General features: G+C 36.7%; 1 long non-coding RNA gene across 1 annotated transcript; it reads right to left on the bottom strand.

The window, feature by feature from the left end:
• Positions 1 to 5,308: 5,308 nt before the first annotated feature.
• On the bottom strand, positions 5,309 to 12,920 carry LOC120468241 (uncharacterized). The gene is made up of 4 exons (XR_016145767.1): positions 11,843 to 12,920; positions 9,932 to 9,986; positions 8,898 to 9,063; positions 5,309 to 5,859 (listed from the first exon to the last, which is right to left on the bottom strand). It is a non-coding gene; the product is annotated as an uncharacterized LOC120468241 (long non-coding RNA).
• Positions 12,921 to 13,695: the final 775 nt, after the last annotated feature.

Below are 13,695 nucleotides of genomic sequence, written 5' to 3'. Positions count from 1 at the left end.
TGGCTTATTTTGCAGTGGTCAGGGTGGTCAGTGGCCTTGACCCTTGCTTGTGACTGGGCTGAATTTTAATTCTTTGCCAGACACAGAGGATCTGGGCTGTTTCTCTTTGAAGGACATCCAGTGACAGCAAGCACAGTCCCTTGGCAGGCCTGTCAGAGCATTGCAGCAGAACCAGACAGACAATGAGCTGTGTGTATGAGGTGCATTTGAGAGTCCGTGCCAGAGAGGGGGATATTTTGCCCTTCTGCAGGAAGCACAGGAACTCCTAGTCCCTCTGGGTCAAGTTCTCACTTTTAACTTCCTGTTGACCACCATTTACCATCAATGACATTACTGCAAGAGTAATTGATATGTCCCCTTTATGCAAATATATACTGAGGGTGTTTAACCGCTAGATGTTGAATTTGCAAGAAAGAATGGTTACACTTTATTTCGATAGTCCACTTTAGACACTCTCTACTTACTAAAAGTAACTTTGCAACTACAGTACATGTCAACTAGAGTATTAGTATACGGTTGGGGTTTGTGTTAGTATAATAAGTTGATGTAGTTGCAAGGTCTGTTGAGGAACATCAAAGTAGAGTGTTAGCAGATATTAAAGGGGTGGTTTACTGTTTTGTTTCTTTCTTTCTTCTTTTTTTTAAAAAAAAGTCTTATTTTTCATAAATTTCACCTTTATTTTCAGTCTTTTGAACGACCGGTTGACTTCCTGAGTCTATGAAACCACTCCCTCAGAAACAGGCAGTGGGCTCATATTGGTTAGTTTGGGCCGGTGTGTTGTGATTGGCTAAACTGTAGTGCACGTTGTCCCGAAAATTCACGCCCTACCTTTACGGTCGAAATTGCATGTTTTGTTCATGTCGTATGTAAATAATGGTGTCGATACTGCAGTATGAGTATGAGTCAGAATCAGACCCAGAAAGAGGAGATGAAGAGAGGCAAGCAGAACCTCACCACACACGGCTCTCACAAAACGCTTCTGAATGGTAATTTGCCTATATATTTTTTTTACTTTTTTACTATACACTTTTGTTTTACACAATAGCATTGAACTGAATGGCTACTAATGTTATACTCAAACAGCGTTGGCATTGGTTTATGTTTTTGATCAAATCGAAAAATAACCCCATAAAGTATACGTACATGAAAAATACATTTACAAAATTTGTACATATACAAATTCAGGTCCAAAATGTTTGTACGTGTTTGTCGTAGACACAAAATAGCATAACTAGTAGCCTAGTGGCTATAAAGCCAGCACTGGCATTTGAAAAAACTAAAACATGACTTCTGAAATTATACATGCAAAACATTTAAAATGATTAAGTCTTAGCCTACTTACAGGTTGTGGCCCTGGTTTTAAAGTTGGATCTGCTTGATGTTTTTAGTAACAGTTTCTTGTTGAATCCGGTGTTGAATTTGTGGAGATTCTCGAAGCTGTGTCTCGTAAAATGCGCAGTACAGAGAGCTAAATTACGATCGTCATTTTCAAGAACATAAACAAACATAAATTGTATCCATTATTGACGAACTAAGGTGTCTGTGGAAAGCCTGAACACAGAAGACCTGACAGCTGGGTGAACATAACACACTCGACGAGCCACAGAAATATGGCCATGCCCTTTTTTGCATATTCCGGACTGAGGGTTGATGCAAAGTTTGGGTTAGTGACGTCTAAAACCCAGCTGTAGTCCCAATCGAGTCGTTTTTGTAGGCAATATACTTCCTGGTTTTTAAAGACGATATCTCTGCTTACACTGAAGTTTCAGCGCTGCAACTTTGCAGATACTGTTCATGCACCAACAGCAACATTACACACCATTTAAAAGGAAAAGAGTGAAATCGCAATCAACCACCCCTTCAAGCAGACAGTCTACTAATACTCTAATGACTACGAGTTGACTTATAGTTGCAAAGTTACTCAAAGCTAGTAGAATTTATAATGTGGACCATTGAAAATTAAAGTGTTACTGAAAGAATTACCTTTCAGCGGAATTTAAAATATGATTACATGATAACAATGCTCTGTAAGTCTTTATTTTAAGGTGACAAAGTTACACGTTACAACATGCAACTTGTATGCAAAATTACAAGTAAATAACCCTAAAACAAACTCTAACCCTAACTCTAGTAAGTACAAGTAGTTAATTAATATTACTCAATACTTGAATAAATACAATGTAAATACGTCACCTTAAAATAAAGTGTAACTCAATGCTCATACAGAAGGAAATAGTAATTCAATGAGCTTTTTGTTTTCTCATCAGGCTGAGTGAACCGTAATAGCACATTTCTCCTCAAAAATATTTGTTGAGGTGTCAATTCCTAGAACTAGAATGAAGCCCTAATTTTCTGAAATATACAACATGAATAGCATGCTTTGATCAATCTATACTCTTGGATATGAGTAATATTCTTCCTGAAAGTTCAAATAAATTCCACAGGATGTTCAGGGATGTGTACATTGCTTATCATTTACGTTCAGAGTAGATCAGACAAGGGACAAGTACTGTGAAGTGGACATGGTGAGCGCGTCCGTAGCTTCCTGTTCTTTCCTGTCCCTCCACCATTGGCCTCCATGAGGCAGCGGTGTGCAGAATCAAACAGGAGTCCTCCCTCAGGGACCACCCCACCCGTCTATAAGGGGGTTTTGCTTGAGTGAAGCATTATAATGGCTCAAGGAAACAGTGCTTCTCTAAAAAACTTTCAGAGCTGTCAAACGGTGAAGATTAATGCCTGAGCAGGATCCCTCTTGGGGAATTAACTCTCCATTCTCTCCCTCCTTTCTCTTTTCCTGCTCCCACACTTGGTAAACTTACAAGAACATCTTTCTGTCTCTCCCTCTCTCTCATTCGCCTTCTTCAGCATTTATTTCCCTTTCTAAACATATGCATGTTTAAACATTTAATCCAACTTCAAAAGGTGCCACTCAATGGGCGCATCTGACAGCCAGGCTCAGATCAGCTGAAGTGGGACTCAATGTGTCCTCAATCTGTTCTTGGGGAAAACTCAGTGAGGAGCAGATATTTTGATTGATCCATGGCCATCGAACGCTATAAAGAAGAGCAATCTCCTCACTGACAGCGGAAGATCACACAAAGAGGCTTTCTCACTGTACTTATTTACTTGCTTGACAGTTTGATCTTAGATGGCCAAGGAAAAGGTCACGTTACAGAGATGAAGAATAAGGATTTTATGTTACTAAACCCGATTTCTCAGAAAACAGAACCCTCTTGTTTAACCCAATTTAAAGAAAGCTGTAGTGGAGGCTGATTGATTTCCATGACATATGGACTGTCTTCACTCATCTTGTCAGAGTTTCTTGAAATCCCTTTGGGTCTGAGCTTTATTCTGAAATGAATGTTTTTTTTCCACTGGGGTTGGACATTTGAATAGTTAAAGAAGAATATGAAGAGTTCAGATGCAAAAGCCTCTAAATGCCATTTGAAATTTTCTTCTTTAATGATGATTTTTTATCAAACTTGTATATTTAAGTTCAGTAATTTCACTTAAATAACAATTAATACACTGTAAAAAATTTACTGTAAAATTTACAGTAACTTACTGGCAACGATTAGCCAGTAAGTTACTGTGAATTCTCTTTACAGTAAGGGTACTGTACTTCCATTTACAGTATTTTATGTTTATACTGTGAATTCAAAAACAATTAAATACTGTGATTTTAGTTGTATTTACAGTAACTTACTGGCTAATCGTTGCCAGAAAGTTACTGTGAATATGTTTTACAGTAAGGGTAGTGTACTTTTCACAGTATTTTATGTAAACACTGTGAAATCAAAAACATTGAAATATTTTGATTTTAGTTGTATTTACAGCATTGATTGTTTTACTGTAGAAGAAAATTTCAATTTAATTTACATACAAAAAACATTAAGCACTGTTTTTTATGTATTGTATGCAACACAGTACTATAAACAGTAGATAACGGTTAAGCACTGTAAATTCAGTTTCTCACTGTACAATTTAAATACTATATCACTATCATTTAATATTAGCCATCATTAAAAGAAACACCCATTTTTCTAAAACATTGCAATCAACTGCAGACAATAAGAAAATTGTTAACAGTTATTTATTTAAAAAGATTTGGTGAACAGAAATGACAAAACAGGTACAACAAAGGGATAATGGACATTGGACAACATGCCATTATACCATCCAAAGTTAATGCACGTTCTATGCAAGTAATGTGGCCACAACACCCAGCGGAGTGTTAACTTTAGATAGTCTAATGGCGTGAAGTCTATTATCATGCTTATTCTACTGTTGCTATATTCAAAGGAACACTCCGACTTTTTGGGACTTTAGCTTTTTCACCGTATCCCCCAGAGTTAGATAAATCCTTACATACCTTTTTCATCTCCATGCGTGCTGTAACTCTGTCTGACACACCCACCGCTAGCCTATAGCTTAGCACAAAGACTGGATGTAAATGGCTCCAGCTAGCATACTAATCCCAATAAGTAACAAAATAACGCAAACATTTTCCTATTTATGTTGTGATTTGTATAAATCAGAGTGTACAAATAACAAGGTCATATGAGACACAGCCATCATTTAACCGCATATTGGGAACTATAGTCTCAGAAGGCGAACCACTGCTAGTGATAACCGCAGCACCTGAGACGCGCCGTGGAGAGGAGCAGAGAGTTCGTTCAGAGTTGGATTAATAGAGTCAGCAATTACTAGATAGTGAAAGCATAGTTTACAATCATGGGTGTTCGCTGTATTTTAAAAGAGCTGCGACAATAAATGGGAGACCAGGTAATGCCATGATGTTTCATAGAATTCCAAACAAAAATGCTGACCTGTGATATTTATTAGTCAGGATGCATTTTTGTTCGGAATTCTTTGAAACATCATGGCATAACCTGGTCTCCCATTTATTGTCGCAGCTCTTTACAATACAGCGAACACCCATGATTGTAAACTATGCTTTCACTATCTAGTAATTGCTGACTCTATTATTCCAACTCTGAACGAACTCTCTGCTCCTCTCCATAACGCGTCTCGGGTGCTGCGGTTATCACTCCGCCCAAGTAGCAGTGCTTCGCCTTCTGAGAATATAGTTCCCAATATTTATACGGTAAAGATGGCTGTGTCACATATGACCTTGTTTTTTGTACACTCTGTGACTATACAAATCACAACATGTAAATAGAAAAATGTTTGCGTTATTTTGTCACTTATTGGGATTAGTATGCTAGTTGGAGCAATTTAGACCCAGTCTTTGTGCTAAGCTAGGCTAGCGGTGGGTGTGTCAGACAGAGTTACAGCATGCACGAGATATATCTAACTCTGGGGGATACAGTGAATATGCTAAAGTCCTAACAAGTTGTCGTGTTCCTTTAATTTACAACTGAAGAAAATTTTACAAAACGTTTTTTTAAAGTTACAGAGCAAATTGTTATTAGTTCATTCAATAGTTCTGTATGACAGGTTGCTATGACGGAACAATAGGCTAATACAAATTGATACAACGAGCCTATTTCATTACAAGATTTGTAAAGTTACAGAGCAAACTGTTACTAGTTCATTCACTAGTTCCGTATGACTAGTTGCTATAATGGAACAATAATGCAAATTGATACAATACAGTCAAAAAATGTAACTACTTTGAAGTTGTGCAAATAACTGATTACCCCATTCTAAAGAGCAATAAATAACATTATGGCAATATTGAAATAAAATAAAACATTGAACATTAAAAAAATATATATTTAACATTTGCATGAACATTTAAAACAGAAAGGAAAATAAACTTCCCCTGCCACTTGGCAAAGGTCTATGGCCTCTTGCATGCCTTGACCTTGGAGACAGAGAATCCTATTTGGAGCCCTGAAATTAAAGAAGAAACATTAAATCGACTGAATGGTTTCGAAAACGGTAAAACTCAACTGTTTAACTCTGGGAGAGTTGTAGAGCCAATAAAAAACAAAAGTGGAGTGTTCCTTTAACAAATACAACTTATTTAAATAATTTAGGCTACTAGTAAATGGTGAAATTAACATTTAGAAAGTTTAATAAATGCTGTAGAAGTGCAGTTTATTAATAGTTAATGTTAACTAATGTAGTTAACTAGAGTTTAATAAATGTAACCATATTGTAAAGTGTTACCAATTTGTTATACACCGATTCAGACGTCTCGTGACCGATCAGTTATTTTAACTAGAGCCCGACTGATAAAGGATTTTGAAGGCCGATACCGCTACAAATATTTGTTGGTTTTAAAATCCGATATTCCTATATATCGGCCGATATATATATATATATATATTTTAAGAAACACGCAACAAAACATAACAGATTACCCTAACATTAGTTATTTGTAGTTATTTATGAGTTTTAACTAGTATAGATGGTATAGCATGGTAAACGTGCGTGCCAGTGATGCAGAATTGACCACGCATGGTCAAGATCAACCTCTTGAAAGCAGATGGACTCTGACACAGTGGGCATCGCAATTCAACAGCCATACTGACACCTGTTAGCATTTCAAACCCGCTCTTCGCCCCAAACCACCACCGTTGGTGGTTACATAGCAACGTAACTTACATGGTGTTGCTCTACATAGCAACGTAACTTACATGGTGTTGACGAGACGGGAATATGATGGCAGACATCGTGAACAATGTTTGAACACGTGAACACAGTGCAGATTGTCAACATAACATTAGACATTGTCTTTTTGTCTAATAACTGTACCTAACATTAGTCGTCCGCGGTCAAAACACTGTGGTGTAAACAGTTTGATGTTGGGATATTCACTGCCCAAAGCCTATTAACTAAAGCCAACTAACCCCGTTACGTCACATGTTAGAATACTGCGCAATGGCGCCACCCTGGCGGCGAAAGATATTAAGTTTTTACTTTTTTTCTTTTATATGTTTACATTTGTCATGTGTCTTATATAATTGTTGATTATAGTGGAAATCCATCTAGTAAATCTTGTAAACTTGATTGACTGCTTAATTTTCCCTTTAAAGGATTAGTTCTTAAAGGAGAACTCCAGTGCAAAATTAACCTTTGGTCTAATAACATATTGGTACCTAGTCGACCATTCTCTGAGATTTGTTTTTATGATAATCGAATGTAAAGAGTTTTATCTCTAAAAACTGTTTAGTGTATAACGCTAGTATATGGGGGCATTGACTTAGTAAAAAGAAATCGCTAGTTAATACCACTAACAAGGCTCAAAATAGCCCCACACTAACATAGTAACATAATGAGGGTCCCTACATCCAAAACGAAGCATTGAGAACTTTGTAAGTGTACAGACAGTATAATAAGAAGATATTTTATCAAGACAGTCCACTTCGCGTATACAGGCAGGAGCCATCTTGGGAAAACAGTCTCGACAAGTCGAACCACGAATGCCGTTTGGTGTTAGTGTGGGGCTATTTTGAGCCTTGTTAGTGGTATTAACTAGCGATAGATCTTACTTATTATATGTCCCCATATACTAGCGTTATAATCTAAACAGTTTTTAGAGATAAAACTCTTTACATTCGATTATCATGAAAACAAATATCAGAGAACGGCTGACTAGGTAAAAATGTGTTATTAGACCAACGGTTCATTTTACGCTGGAGTTCTCCTTTAAATTCTTTTCCACTGAAGAAAGAAAGAGATGGATTTCTTGGATGCCATTGGGGTGAGTTAATTATAAGGAAATTTACATTTTAAGGTGAACTAATCCTTTAGGTTTAAAATAAAAATGTTTAAATGTAATATATTTTTCTCATGGTCCTTATTTTAAATAGGTCATAAAAATATCAATAATTGTCGATATCAACCAATATGAAACACTTATATCGTGATACAGTTTTCAGACATATCGCCCAGCCCTATTTAGAGCCCTATGATTTCCGCGATAACGAAATCGCGGACGGAATCGCGGAATTGGCCAATTAACGCGGAATCTAGTGTTAACACGGAATTTCGTGGATTTTTACATATTTGGTTTGAAATTCTGTTTTTGTGTGGGAGAAGAACGTATGTCTGTTGAAAATGCAGACCGGGGGAAGCAAATCTGGGCGACTCAACCCCCCAACCCATCATTTCAGCTCCAATGACGAAATCAAAACAATGAAAGCATGGCGAAGCGGCTCTCCTTTCGTCGACTAAAAGTTAAGAAACTCAACGGTATAAGCCGTCAGTGCCGAGCAGTTCGCACGTGACTTATGCAGTGTTTCCCACACTTAATTCGCCGCCACATACTGCGTTTCGGTTTTTAACACTATTTAAAACACGCAGCGTATTCATTCAGTTGTATTTCCCCGCTCTCCCTCCGTCTCTCTCTCACTCACGCGTCTCTCACACACACACACACACACACACGACGTGCACACCACGTCTGTCTGAGGCGCCGGACTGGACAAAGGCGAAGCGAACTCCATGAGAGACAGAGTGTGACTTTATTTAAACTTATAAACTAATATAATTTATATTACTGGACAGTTTAAAGCTCATAACCATATTTTGTTGTTACTTGAAGAGTGCAGTGTTATGTTGCATCATGCAGTATTTGTCCTGAAAAGGCTACTGAGTAATTGTCTGTATTACCTCAATAAATTTAAGGTCATTCCTAATTTATTTTTATTTTTTTAATAGATTTTTATCATTAACTTTAAAAGCATACTATTTTTTACAACTAAAATAACAGTCAAGGGTAAAAAAAAAACCTAATTCCCTAAAATTAAAACGGAAAAAACGAAATTTGGGAAAAAATAAAACGGAATTTGGGAAAAAATAAAATGGATTTCATAGGGCCCTACCTATTACATAACATTTTAAAGGGAGAAGATGATTTTGAACAGCTTTTCAATTGTCAATGTGCTTTTACATTGCAATCAAATTATTTAATATAAAAATACCTCTGATCAAACTCCAGTGTTGTGCTGGCTTCCACCTAATACTGTAGGTTGAATACGTAACAGGCGAAGAGAGCGGCCAAGGCAGTGGTGAAGTCCACCATGTGAGCACCAGGTGGGGTTACGACCCTCCCCTTGATCGACAGCATCCATTTTTTTGCAGTCTCTCCTTAGTAAAGACAAGAGTCATCACAAAAATTATATTTCATAGCGATACATTCAATAAAAGATTTTTTCCACATAAATTATTGTAAAAACAGGGCAGGGAGCATACATATCTTTGAAGCAGTGGATTAAAGGATTGATTAGTTCACCTCAAAATGAAAATCTCCTAATAATTTACTCACCCTAATGCCATCCAAGATATCCATGTCTTTCTTTCCTCAGTGGAAGAGAAATTAAGTTTGAGGAAAACATTTCTTGATTTTTCTTTGGATAATGGGCTTCAATTGTAAACAACGTTTTAAAGTCCAAATGAATGCAGTTTCAAAGGTCTTTGAAGTACTTCAACGCACTATACAGGTTCCCAGCTGAGGATTAGGGTCTTATCTAGCGAAATGATCAGTCATTTTCTGAAAAAAAAATTATAATTTATATACTTTTTATCTACAATTGTTGGACTACTGGAGCCCATTATTCAAAGAAAAATCTAGAAATGTTTTCCTACAAAAATGTCATTTCTCTTTCATTGAGGAAGGAAAGAAAGACATGGATATCTTGTAAATTATTCGGAAACTTTCATTTTGAGGTGAATTTTAAGGATTTTAAATAGCAGTTACTGGTTTGGTGATAGAAAAACAATGAGTGACACAGGCATAGCAAGCAATCTGAAATAGTAATCACGACATTATAGGTGGCTACTAAAAATAAGAGAGTAACTTACTCCACATAACTTAAGTTTTTGAAGTGACTGCTGACTAGTGCAGAGAATGGCACGACACAAACTCTGCATTCACTAGTGTTTTCCAGAAACGTTGCTTTGCTTGTGCATAAAGTTAATACATTAAGGATTTGTTAACAGTGAATGTGAAACTTACCAAGCATGATAATCCTTGGAGTGATAGGGAGGAGACAGCTGGGCCTCTTCTACATCTGAGGGAGTGGTAGCTACCGTTAGTCTCCTATGCCAGCAAAGATGTAGGGTGCTTCTCAATATCCCTCCTCGTCTCCTCGCTCCTCCGTCCTCCCTCCTATGACCCGGAAACCGATCGAGCTCAGCCATCTTGAAGGACATCTCAATTCTCTAATTGCACCGTGAGGAGTCGAGGATCGAGGAGATAGGAGGCTTCCTGAGGAGTCATAAGCGAGGATACACAGGTGCATCCTACGCGGAACTGTTATGTTGACTAAACGTGACGCACGTGTCAATTCTCCTCCCCCTTCACATCGGTCACAATCATTTTAATTTATACTTTACCTTTGCAGTTTATATAAACCACACATCTCAGATATTTCAACAGTATTGCCTATCTTTATTATTATTTATTATGAATTTATTAAATAACCAAACTTCAACATCATAAGGGCAGATCCTTTTAGCGCTGCTGATGACACTGTGGAGTGACGCTCGAGTGATCAAGAATTCCAATGTATATAAAAAGCTTTTATTCGATTCCTCTGTCCTCCTTTCCTTTCCTCGCTTCCTTCCCTCGCGTCCTACAGGGGGTGGAGCTGAGACGCAAGGAAAGGAAACAAGGAAAGGAAACGAGGATGCACAAAAGAGTCACTCGAAAGAAGGTAACTAACTAGGATAGAAAAAGCTTTATAAAAATTGTTGATAAGAAAGCAATGAGCCTTTTTTTTTCTCTTTAGGTTTGTGCATGTTTACTCATAAAAAAACTAAGTAACTTACCACAATAACTTTATCAATTACCACTCTAAGTTACATCAATTTTCTCTTAATTAAAATATTGTTCACACAGTGGACAACAGTGACTTTAACTGTTAAGTTACCCAGCATTTAACCAATAATTGAGATAGACGTTAGCACCATGTTATAACTTAACGTTATTATTGTGAGGTGAGGTCTATTAAAGGGTTAGTTCACCCAAAAATGAAAATTCTGTCAGTATTTACTCACCCTCATGTTGTTCCAACCCCGTAAGACCTTCGTTCATCTTCGGAAAACGAATTAAGATATTTAAGATATTAAAATCGCTCCTGCATACAGTCCATAGGCTTCTTGAGGGACTGGCTCTTGCCGTCCCCGAAAAGTCATAAAAGACATCGTTAAAATAGTCCAAGTGACTACAGGGGCTCAATCTTAAGTTTATCAAACGACGAGAACACTTTTGTGCGCAAAAAAACAACAAAAATAACGACTTTATTTCAACTATTCGTTTATTTCTCCCTCTGCGCGAGTCAGCTAACTAGTTTAATAGCGTAAGCTTCTGTTATTGTACGTCACACGCATCACACACACATGACCAGCGTCGACCAATAGTGAGCCTACGTGTGACGTAGCTCTACGCAATCACACTACGTTAACGGACTATAGGCTTATGGAGAAGGAAGTGAATAGTTGAAATAAAGTCGTTATTTTTGTTGTTTTTTTGCGCACAAAAGTGTTCTCGTCGTTTGATAAACTTAAGATTGAGCCCCTGTAGTCACTTGGACTATTTTAACGATGTCTTCAATTACTTTTCGAGGACAGCAAGAGCCAGTCCCTCAAGAAGCCTATGGACTGTATGCAGGAGCGATTTTAATATCCTAAATATCTTAATTTGTGTTCCGAAGATGAACGAAGGTCTTACGGGGTTGAAACAACATGAGGGTGAGTAAATACTGACAGAATTTTCATTTTGGGGTGAACTAACCCTTTAAAGAAAAAATGCTCAACCACCAAAACCTGACACAAACAAACCTGTATTTACTTGAACAATTGGAGGCTTGTCAACCTGCATTATGTTGGGGGGTGTAAAATGGTACGTAAAGTTAACGTTACTTACTGATTTTCTGGAAGTCCCGAATCCCCATTAGCAGTTGGTGAAGGATCCGCGATCCCAAGATGGAAACTCCGGCTGAGGCAACGGGTGGGGGAAAAATATTCTCCTGGCTAGCTAGCTACCGATAACTAGGTAAACTGTTGGCTAACTAATACTAATAACGTTTAAAGGCTGTAAAAACGTCTCCGTCGGCGCTCTCACGGAAACGTTTTCGCTGAATTCCTCTCAGGCAAAAAGTGAAAGATATCAACACAAAGACGAAAACAAAATAAATAACGTTACAACCACAAGACAAAGCCGTGTATAAAGAAACGCACATTTGAAAAATACTAGACTTATTAACGGAGCTTAACGTTAAAGGCTGTTACGAAAACGTAAATTCGACTATTAACTTAGCTTTTCTGTCACTGACGACGAAACAGAAATTCAAATGCTTCTTTCGCGCTTTTTTCTAACAGACTCTAGCTTTGACTGCCTAAACCCCGCCCACTCTGACGGCGTTTTGATTTCGCCTTGCAGCTCAGAAACAGCTCTGGAAACTTGCACATTTATCTCTCCTGCTTTCGAAAATATATATATACATATAAAAACACTGATTTTTGTAAAATAAAAATCCCATGTTACGTATTTATGAGTTAACCAGGCAGCCCCAATTTTGGAAAGTAATGCACACATAACCTACACATAATAAAAAGGTTTCTTCATTCTGAATAGATACATTAATCAAAACATACTTAGAAAGCTTGAGAGTTTTGGCTCAAATTCAAAACTCATGATTAATCAAATGTTATTAATATTGAAGTATATAACGTTAAGCTAAAAGATAAAAACAACCAACATTAAGAATATATTTATTAAATGTATATGTTAATATTTATAGAAAAGTGTGAATACTATTGCAACTTATAACCAATGGTCATGCTTCATTTCAAATCAGAGGATGATATGATATCTCAAAAAATTATGCATTTATGAAGCCTATATTGTTAGGGGAGACTTTGGAGAAGTTTAAGATAAGGATTAAATATGTTTATGCCCTGTTAACACCCATTTACAGTCACAAATACAAACAAACAAAAGATATTTAAATTATTTATATATAGTATATATATATATATATATATATATATATATATAGAAAGCTCATGCAGCAGGTGCATCAGAGTACAAGTTACAACACAAGGGTTACAAAGAAAGATATGATAAAAAAAGGAAAATTACAGTAGTTTACTTTACTATTTACAGTACTTTAGTGGCTGTATTGTGATTTTTTACAGTAATGCTTTGACTACTGTGATTTCCACTGTAATGCTTGAACTACTGTGATTTTTAAGGTCTTACTGTAAACTTTACAATATTCTACTGTAAAAATATTTTACAGTATTGTTACTGTGACATCTACAGTAAATAACTGTAGATTTCACAGGCATTTTTTACAGTGTAGGTAATTATCATTGCCATTTAAGTGAAATTACTGAACTTAAATATACAAGTTTGATAAAAATTATCATTAAAGAAGAAAATTTCAAATGGCATTTAGAGGCTTTTGCATCTGAACTCTTCATATGCACAGTGACGTAAGGCAGAACCAGAGCACCGTAATACACTGTAATACAATTATGGTCAAGTTATGACAACATATGTTTTTAGATTGCTTTACATTGTAAAAAAATAATCCTTAAAAAAAAAAGACCGTAAACTACTGGCAGCTGTGGTTGCCAGCATCATACCGTGAAAAAAACAGTGTGTTACTGTTTTTGTGTTGGAGCATATAGCTGTTAAATTAAAGTTTTATACTCACAATACGGTATTTAGCTGTTAATTTCAAAAAGAGTAACACCATATTTTTACGGTAT

This window comes from Pimephales promelas, chromosome 2 (assembly GCF_988280905.1).
Source record: "Pimephales promelas chromosome 2, fPimPro1.hap1.1, whole genome shotgun sequence".
Taxonomy (NCBI): domain Eukaryota; kingdom Metazoa; phylum Chordata; class Actinopteri; order Cypriniformes; family Leuciscidae; genus Pimephales; species Pimephales promelas.
Note: the sequence above shows the minus strand (reverse complement) of the source record. Positions and strands in the feature narration are given on the sequence as shown.